The sequence below is a fragment of the Poromitra crassiceps genome (genome assembly GCF_964638095.1).
Source record: "Poromitra crassiceps genome assembly, chromosome: 23".
In the NCBI taxonomy this organism is placed as follows: Eukaryota; Metazoa; Chordata; class Actinopteri; order Beryciformes; family Melamphaidae; genus Poromitra; species Poromitra crassiceps.
Window position 1 is genome coordinate 4,317,394 of NC_139639.1, and position 10,000 is coordinate 4,327,393.

The 10,000-nt window shown below is 44.7% G+C and overlaps 1 protein-coding gene across 1 annotated transcript in view; it reads left to right on the top strand.

Annotated features, from left to right (window-relative positions):
* Nucleotides 1–10,000, top strand: part of LOC310797385 (adenylate cyclase type 1-like) — a gene marked incomplete at both ends in the record, with an annotated part of 47,230 nt that overhangs the window by 16,043 nt on the left and 21,187 nt on the right. The gene's annotated exons all lie outside the window — the stretch shown is intronic.

Sequence of the window (10,000 nt, forward strand, 5' to 3'; positions counted from 1 at the left end):
TGCGTGCGTGTGTATTGGCTACGGGCTGCAGGCACACGCCGTTATCGTAAGGTGACCAGACGTCCCCCGATTTTCAGGGACAGTCCCTGTTTTTGGTGACCTATTTCCCCGGCTGTCCCCCGAAAATGTCCCCAATTTTCTACTGAAGTCTGCGGCTGATATGACTAGCTGAAGATACTTAGAGGGTATGAAACTATAAGACCTACACAGCATCCATTGGGACCATCGATGGAAGGAAGGGGGCTAAATATTTGACAAACCGGCATGGTCAATTTCAAAGGTGACCCTTGACCTCTCACCTCAAGATATCTGAGTGAGAATGGATTCTATGAGTATCCACAAGTCTCCCCTTTACATACGTGCCCACTGGTCAGCCACTCAAGCAGGAAGGTTGCAGGAGGCTTACGTGCGGGTTAAAAGCATATCAAAGCATCACATGTCTATGTAGCCCTTTGATCCAGACATCCAACAAGTGTTTACATGTTCTGCTGCAGCTCTTTCAGGAAATCTTGAACAATGAGAGAGCACTCAGGACGACACCGAAAATACCTTTTGAGATCTGAGGCTTTTCATAAAACATTCAGCGCTGTAGGTTGGGACGACCAGGCCTCATGCTGCTGGAGAACACAGTGACATTTTTGTAAAGGGGCACAGTGAATGAAGTGTGTGTGTGTGTGTGTGTGTGTGTGTGTGCATGTGTGTGTGTGTGTGTGTGTGTGTGTGTGTGTGTGTGTGTGTGTGTGGTGGGGGGCTCTTCGTGAAGCCAACGCTGTTTATTACAACAGCTATGGGCAAGATATATGAAACCGGAATCATCCCCCTTTTCTATGTCATAGGTAATAACATTGGATATTTTATTGATATATTGATTGCCAGACTGGAAATGTCCCTGATTTTAATTTGAGAAATCTGGTCAGCTTACGTTATCGTAGCGGCTTAGCATAATGTCACAGTGCACGCTGGAGGTCCATATGATGTTTAATATGATTATTTGAGGAAGAGTTGACAGGCCTCTTTAATCCACGCGCACAGATTGAGCCGGGGCTAAAGCCAGCGTGTCTCTACTCTGGCTGTCTGACTGAACTGAATGAAGGCACATGCTGAGTTCTACTTGTCCCAATCTCTTGCTTGGCATGAGGAAGGAAGGGGGGGGATTTGAGCCCCCCACATCTGTCAATATTGTGTTCTTTGTGATTTCACTACTGAAAATCCGCTCAACTTTTGCAGTGATTTTGACCGTTGCAGATAATCGAATGGTTTTTCTCCTGCGCTGCTGCTTTCAGCACCAGTGTTACTAAATCTACTGAATCAAAATAGGTACTTTTTTGTGCGGTATGGAAGCGTATCGCACGCATAATTCTTATATGTGCAGTTTTTGGCTCAAAATGAAAAATTCTAATAATGTCATTTGCATTTGACATTTCCTACACTAATATTAACATTTTATTTAAGCAGATATTTGCACACTTTATTTTTAGCTTTATTCAAACGACGATGGAAATAAGAACATTAAAATGTATTTCCCCGAACTGCATAGATACGGCATGTTTCATGTGATTACGCAATAATGGGGAGAAAATTATATTTGATATGTCAAGCATATATATGGTTTTGCACCCTCTAATCTCTCTACGGCCTTTTACATTCCATCATCAAGCTTTCTATTTGAATTATGCACGCGATACGCTTCCATACTTGGCTTGAACTTAGCATTTAGAGTGTTAGAAACGGTCTGACATGGCTCCCTCTGGTGGCTCCATGCTGTGCGTTTGGCTGACACATATCTTTGTTGGGTGATAGGGTTGACCCCCCCAGACCCTCCAGATCACCAGATTACCACTGCTTTTATCGACATGTAATCTGCCCTCTATATTACTTACACTGCGCACATGCCCCGCTCAAATCCTTTAATCCACAGGATTACAACGATCCCGTTTTTGCTTTCACAGAACATTTTGTTGGCTTTATCGAGAGCGCTATTTTTAACTTGTTTGTTTATATGCACCAAAATAGAACTGAAGAAGCAGGAAGTGCCTCTCACAAGACGCAGGTTTGAGATGCATGGATGGATGTCAAATAATTGTCATATTTTTTTTTCTAATTAATCTCGGCTCAGTTGGTTTACGTGTTAGCAACAGTCTTTCTTCATCCCGCTGAAAGTTGCGTTTACCCTGAAATGCTATTAGCCACATCAAATTAAGAAAGCAAGTCCCATTATATGCGATTGAATGCACACTCTCGTTTATTAAGTCGAGTCATGCCAACTAATTATTAATACATTTTCATTTGAGCTTTTTCCATTTCAAAGAAGCTAGATGTATCCTCATCTCCCAGAGTAGTGAAAGAGCATTCACACAGAACGATAACTTTAAAAAAAAAGTGCTGCTCTGAGATGGAACCAAGCCTATTGTTATCTTATCAGTTATCGTGTAAGAGCCTTTCTATTTACTTATAACGATTTACAGTTATAGTTACCTTTAAAGTGATGGTTCTTACGTCTGGGACACACCAGGAACGACTCCATCGCAGTGTACGTCACGGAAGCGTCGAGCAGGAGCCTGGCCATTCACAGCGGAAGCGCTCTGTTTTGCTCCGCGCCGGTCACACCTTGCACTGACTTCATGCCTGGCTGCTCACGGCTCGCGTCAGAAATAGACCAGACACGGAAACTCTCACTGCAGGACGGCGCGAGAGACGGACGCAGACGCTTCCGGTGTGAACGGGCCTTTAGGCTAACAAGGCCACTTTCTTGAGCCGTGTCATTTCTCCTTGTTGTGATTTGAGCTGTCTCATTCTTTTAGCTACAACTGACTAGATTGGTCTCATCTCCTACTTGGCTGCTCGCTGGCTGCGTGCTGCGTAGTGTCACACTGAAAGGCTGTCCCCCCAGCCCTGAATCTGGTCATCGACCGCGTTCTAGCCTCGCCCTGACCCAGAGCCCCCGCTCACTCTCATCCACTCTGGCAGGAAGTGGCACAGCCAGTGACTCATGTCCGTGGTCACCGTGGGCGCGTGCACGCTCCTCTCTTTCCATACGAGGAGCGGGCGATGCCACATGGCCACTGGGCATCGTCTCATCGCACCGCTCCAGCACCGTCCCCACACCACCTGTCCACTCTCTGGACTGGACAAGCTGCGGGCGAAGTGGGCCAGGAACGCAGTGTTCTTTTAAACTGCTATTGATGTGGTAGACCCAAGGCCCTTCTCTGCTCCTCTCCTCCGCTCTCCTCTCCTCCCCTCCCCCCTCCCCTCTCCTCTCCTCTCCTCCGCTCCCCTCCCCTCCCCTCCCCTCCCCTCCCCTCTCCTCTCCTCTCCTCTCCTCTCCTCCGCTCCCCTCCCCTCCCCTCCCCTCTCCTCTCCTCTCCTCTCCTCTCCTCTCCTCTCCTCCCCTCCCCTCCCCTCGCCTCGCCTCCCCTCTCCTCTCCTCTCCCTTGAAACTCAGCTTGATCAGAAAGCTTCCACTCTCTCAGTCCCGCTGCGTTCTCACCACCTTTTAACCTCTGCTAGCTCACACCAGTTTCCAAACACAAACTCACTTCACCAAAATGTTGTTTGGGATGTTTGAGCATTCAGTTAATTTTTCAGGGGCGGAAAATGGATGAGAAAAAAGTTTCTAAACAGATGTATTGGTTCATAACTAGAATGTGATTTGAAACATCAACTAGTCTTGCTCAGGCCAATTCATTCAATTACTGTAACAGTGTGTGTCCCTAGATGAGTTTTCAACAGGCCGGTGCCCAAAAACAACAGTTTCTGTTGTGGAGAGGGTTTGCTTATTCACAATATTCTTCAGCAAATACCTCGATATCGATATTGCGACAATATTGTAGGGATGACTATTGGTGCTTTCACAAAATATTTACACAATGAGAGTTTTGATAAATAATCATCAGTAATGTGGATATAATGACTAAGTTGGGTAAAGGCTAGTCTCACTTGCCAGACTCTGCCAGCAAAGGGGCGGGGAGAGTCTGGCTGGGAACGCTTTCACTGTGGACTATTTCAATCAACAGCATGGCACCTAAATGAAGCAGCTAAATCTGCATTGCAGTTCTGTATACTGGTAGTACTGGCTGTAAAGGTACCCATACCATAGTGGTACCAGGTTTCAGTACCCAACCCTACATGTAACTGTGAAAGCTTACAAAACACATCACATATACAGCATGCATGTGTCCTGGATTCTAGATGAATTATTTATATCCCTTAGCAATGATGTGTTTCACTGCAATTTCATTCTCCTTAAGAAAAGGTTAACAAACTGCATTGTTATATAACACAAAATTACACGACAAGAAAACCATGCCAGTGGGAAAAATCCATCTGATTAGGAGGTCAACAAAGATTTATTTTATTTTTAAATCAAATGCCACGAGTGTTTATAATGCCCACGCTCCCACAGCTGCCTGCCAGGAAGTAGAGTGTGGAGGAGCACCAATCAAATAACCGTATTAGGGTTTGTCACAGGAAGGAGGTGCAATAAGGAATGTTCACTTTCTTTTGTATGTCACGTCTATCAGTCGTGTTTTCCCTCAGCCGCTATATCAGCCACAGACTGCTGACTGTGGTGAAATGAACTGAACTTTCTCCTGCATGTATAAACTGTTAAATAAATATGGGAGATTGAATCAAAACCAGAGGGACCACAATAAAATAAAAAAATAAAAATGACAGGATAAAAATGACCAAAAGATGACAAAAAACAATTTGCTTATGGCTTGCAGAACCCATGTTAAAGAAAAAATGCTAACAATGCTCACAAACTAGTGTTAGGGTATTGGAAGGACAAATTATCCAAACTTTTTTCTATGCCAATTAATTCAAGAATCTATAACTAATTATGGCATAAAAAGGTAGCGCAGCGGTTTCTCTCAACACTGATGTGGTCTCTCACAACACTGATGTGGTCTCTCTCAACACTGATGTGGTCTCTCTCAACACTGATGTGGTCTCAACACTGATGTGGTCTCTCTCAACACTGATGTGGTCTCTCTCAACACTGATGTGGTCTCAACACTGATGTGGTCTCTCTCAACACTGATGTGGTCTCTCTCAACACTGATGTGGTCTCTCTCAACACTGATGTGGTCTCTCTCAACACTGATGTGGTCTCAACACTGATGTGGTCTCTCTCAACACTGATGTGGTCTCTCTCAACACTGATGTGGTCTCTCTCAACACTGATGTGGTCTCAACACTGATGTGGTCTCTCTCAACACTGATGTGGTCTCTCACAACACTGATGTGGTCTCAACACTGATGTGGTCTCTCTCAACACTGATGTGGTCTCTCTCAACACTGATGTGGTCTCTCTCAACACTGATGTGGTCTCAACACTGATGTGGTCTCTCTCAACACTGATGTGGTCTCTCTCAACACTGATGTGGTTGGGGCAAAGTTGTCAATTGTTTTGACAATAATGACAGGTTGATACATCCAGTGAAAACGTTGCAGGGGAACATGCAGGGGAACATGCAGTCACTGCTTGCAGGAGGAGAGGAGCCAGAGTGGGGGACTCACTAGAGGCCTCTATAGACCAAATCACCGTGACGTCACCATGTAAACAAATTTACTTCCGGGTACCACTTGGGAAAGGCGGCAGGTTTAAATGTGCGTGTTGTCATATAAATGCTGTCAAACCCTCTCGTTGTTTTCGGCCGACTACTTTCAATTTAAATGGTTAAACGGTTGGTAAACATGCTTGTCCGACGTATCTAGCCTTTCTTCTGTGTTTGTTTTATGTAGTGTTAGCTAGCTAATAAAGTTTGTTTGTCTGTCAAACTCGCTGTTTTTTTACGTTACAGACAGAGTAACCTCGCGTCACCAGGCTCTTCTCGGCGAGAAAGAGCCTGGTACAGACAGAGCTACTGATGCCAGGTCAATTTAATTTAGCTTCAAGTCTACTCTGGTCTGGTCCAACAGGTAAATTAGCTAGTCTGGTCTCCACTAACGTTAGTGAAAGTGTTGTTATGAATGATATTAAACAACAACACAACACGGACGAACCATTTTTGTCTTCTTTGTCTGTTTTTGTCTTCAACATGTCAGTTTGTGCCGTCCACCGCCATTATAATGTGTGGACCTCAGGGGTACCCGGAAGTAAATGTAAACATCCCGCTGATTTGGTCTATAGCACTTCATCACTCTCCCTGCCTTTATTAATGAAAAGTTGACTTGACAGCCCCTCAGCATGCCGTATTAGTAAATTGGAAGCATTTTAATTGTAGTCAAATATACATAATGACCTGATATAAAATGCATAAAGCAGCATGATTACATGTGATTAGAACTTGGGGAAATTATTTCCTCTTGTAGGGATGCAGACGGAGTTGCTTGAGGTGTGTGGATGCTGAGAGAAGCGGAGGTGGACAGACAGACTGAATGGCTGACTGATTCACAGAGATAGACAGAGGCTGACGATGATAGAGAGACTGACTGAAGCATCGATTGACCACGCGTCCCTTGTCCTTTTAACCCACAAAGTTACACTAAACCTCAGCTCAATCAATAATGTCTCAGCTCCCACCCCCTTTATGGGAAATGGACTGCTGCACTCAGCTGATTTTCCTCGATACGTAGGTTCTATCTCTGTCAGGTATCTCTCTCTCTCTCTCTCTCTCTCTCTCTCTCTCTCCCTCTCTCTCTCCCTCTCTCTCTCTCCCTCTCTCTCTCCCTCTCTCTCTCTCTCTCTCTATCTCTCTCCCTCTCTCTCTCTCCCTCTCCCTCTCCCTCTCTCTCTCTCTCTCTCTCTCTCTCTCTCCCCCATTGGCCTGTGTGCACTGTCTCCTTTACTTGCAGCCATGCATGTACAGTATATGGGTTGGCAGGATAGTTCAATGCCTAAATAAGGTCTGTGGTTAACAAAAGTTGAAACCGCGAACTTCATGTTCAGTAAGATATAATCCTCATATGAGGACCACTTTTATGACTTTTGAAATGTTTTCTGAGAATCTCAATTGAAAGAAAATCAAGTTTACACTTCAAAAGCCATAAAAATGGTCCTCATTTGTGATGTTTCATAAACTTTCGTTAACCACAGACCTTATTTAAGGCATTTACTGTAACTGAAATCCCCATACAAAAATCCCATTGACTTTGAGACGAAGGAACTGGAGTTGCACTGACTTCTGGTTTGGCCTACAAACATGGCATCCCTGTGGCACTCTATTATAGGCCTAGAGGCTACTCAAGGCACTGCACTCAACCTGTGTCTGTGCACTCTGATGTCACTGAAACAGCTGATGACAAGGAAGCAGGTCTGACTGAGAGGCAAGTCTACCAGACTCTCTACACTTCTCTGTATCCTTCTTTCTTCTACGCTGATGACCACCCAGCTTGCCCACAGTGCTTGAGTCACATGACCACCCAGCTTGCCCACAGTGCTTGAGTCACATGACCACCCAGCTTGCCCACAGTGCTTTGAGTCACATGACCACCCAGCTTGCCCACAGTGCTTTGAGTCACATGACCACCCAGCTTGCCCACAGTGCTTGAGTCACATGACAGTGGTAATCCTGCTTGGGTCTGACTCAGCTCCTAAAACCTCACCGTGCAGATTAGCAGAGGAGAAGTAGAGAGGAGGAGAGTGTGTAAGTACCACGGTTTCCTCTGCTTCCTGTAGTTCAGCCGTGCCTCACATCAGTCCCCCCTGAGTTACACCTCCCACACCTCATACAGCCCACGTCCTGTTCACATCACATGAGGACTTGGACTTGGAGAGAGTACCAGTCAAACTGTCTTCATAATGTGAATACAGAGGCTAAGCAATGCATGTCAATTGTCCAATAAGCCATTGGTCTTTTTTTGTTTTTATTTACCCAGGACGCAAACCCCCATCTTTGGGGGGACGAAATCAGACATGGGACGTTATAAAAGGTTGCCCCTCCCCCACCAGAAATGATATCTAGCACAACCTGGTCAAATAGCTACTGGAAAGCTACAGGCAGCGGGAAATTGTAAATCGCCGTCACAGCAAAAGATTTGCATTGGGTTGAATAGGGTAAAAATGTTCACTAATACTGTAGATATCAGCATGAAAATTGATTTTCAATTTCTGCTGCCTGTAAATTTCCAGTAGCTAGTTGACCAGGTTGTGCACCCAGATTATGATCCTAGAATATCATAGATATTATTTCTGCATCACAACCTTTTATAACGTTCCATGTTTGTAAAACCCCCTTTGCTTATATATTGGCATTTATATACACAGTATATTATGTTCTGGGAGCCAGGCCACAGGGATAGTGCTTTTAAAATGTTAAATAAAATAGTGTAGGCTCGTGTAACCTATGACTTTTCTTGTGACCTCTAAGCTGTCTATTTGAAATGGGGCCGTGTGTGTACAGGGCCTTTGTCTCATCTCATCCTGGGTCTAATGGAGATGTATGGACTTCACGCTCAGGCAGATAGAGAAGTCAAACAGAGGCCAGCTCAATGTTCAACTATACAAAGTAAACACCTTAGAAGCCTTATAGGTACTATGTTGCTGTTCGTTTGAGCATTTAGCTCATTGTTTTGATCCTAGTTATTTAGTTTGATATATTCAGCCTGTTTCCAATCCTGAATTCTTAATTAAGATGAATAAACATTGATTCAAGTTGAACATAATTATACATTTGTTAGGCAGGCATGTCATAATAGCTTAGGCTTAGACAATCCAAGAAAGTCATTTTTGTTACATGGAACTATCTTGTGAAATGCATCTTTATTTGAGGCAACATTTCAAAAGAAAATGTCTTCCTCAGCAGGGCAAAACTATGGACATCCACTAAACATGGTGTACTTCCTGTATGTTCTCTCTGTAGGACTGCTGCAGCCTTATTCATACCGTAGCGTGTCCGTTACTTTGTGTACATTTGTGTCCAAGACAATATTTGATGTCAAATGCACATGTGCTTCTGTGCCACTGAGCATTCCCACACAGCGAGAGGACACTGTGTAATAATCGCTAACTGTACTAACAAGCCCTCAGCTGTCTGTCTTCCCTGACACTCGCATGGCTCGCATGTTCAAAATAGAGCATCCATCTTGTCTTGTGTCCACCGATGTGCATCATTATGAGTCTTTGTGCTCTTCACATGCCGGGCCTGGGATCCCATTATACCTCCATGGAAACAGGGTGAGGAGGCGAAGGCGTCCACGGTGTAGCCCGCACGCTCGCCCGCACGCTCGCCGACGCCGCCGCGTCTGTGCCTCCTCGTGTTCTCTAATCACGGGTTCTATTTGTAAGCTGCCTTTTCATGCCAGCGCTCATTGTCCCTGCAGAGTGACAGTATAGTGACTCACCCACTTTTTGCCAAAGTGACACTGATCTGTTGATTTAGCTGCCACACGAGAGAAGATTTCACTTCTGCTCCAAGTTCAAAGTCTTGTGAGTGAGTTTGTGTGTGTGTGTGTGTGTGTGTCTGTGTGTGTGTGTGTGTCTGTGTGTGTGTGTGTGTGTGTGTGTGTGTGTGTCTGTGTGTGTGTGTGTGTGTGTGTGTGTGTGTGTGTGTGTGTGTGCGTGCGTGCGTGCGTGTGTGTGTGTGTGTGTGGGCTATTGAATGTGCAGCACAGATATCAGCACATGTGCAGATCCACAGCATTGAGATGTGTTTTTAATATTAGCGTACATGCAACTGTATAGGGTAGGCTCTACACACCGGGGTCCCCATACCATAGCACCCTAAGCGCTAACCCCCCTAGCCCCCCACCTTGTACCATGGAACATAAACACGACATTACACAAAATAATATTATTATTATGACCTAAATTATTATACAATAATTCGATTTTTTTGTATTAATTATTATCATTATTATTACACAGAAATAATATGTGAGGACAAAGCGCAAAGTACAATCATGAGAATACTTTAAGAGTATCTAAAACCATAAAACAACTGATTGGAAAAAAGTAAACAAACAAACCGGAGCACCCGGAAGGAAACCCACACGAACATGAGGAGAACATGCAAACTCCACACAGAAAGGACCTGGGACGGACCGGGGGGTTCGAACC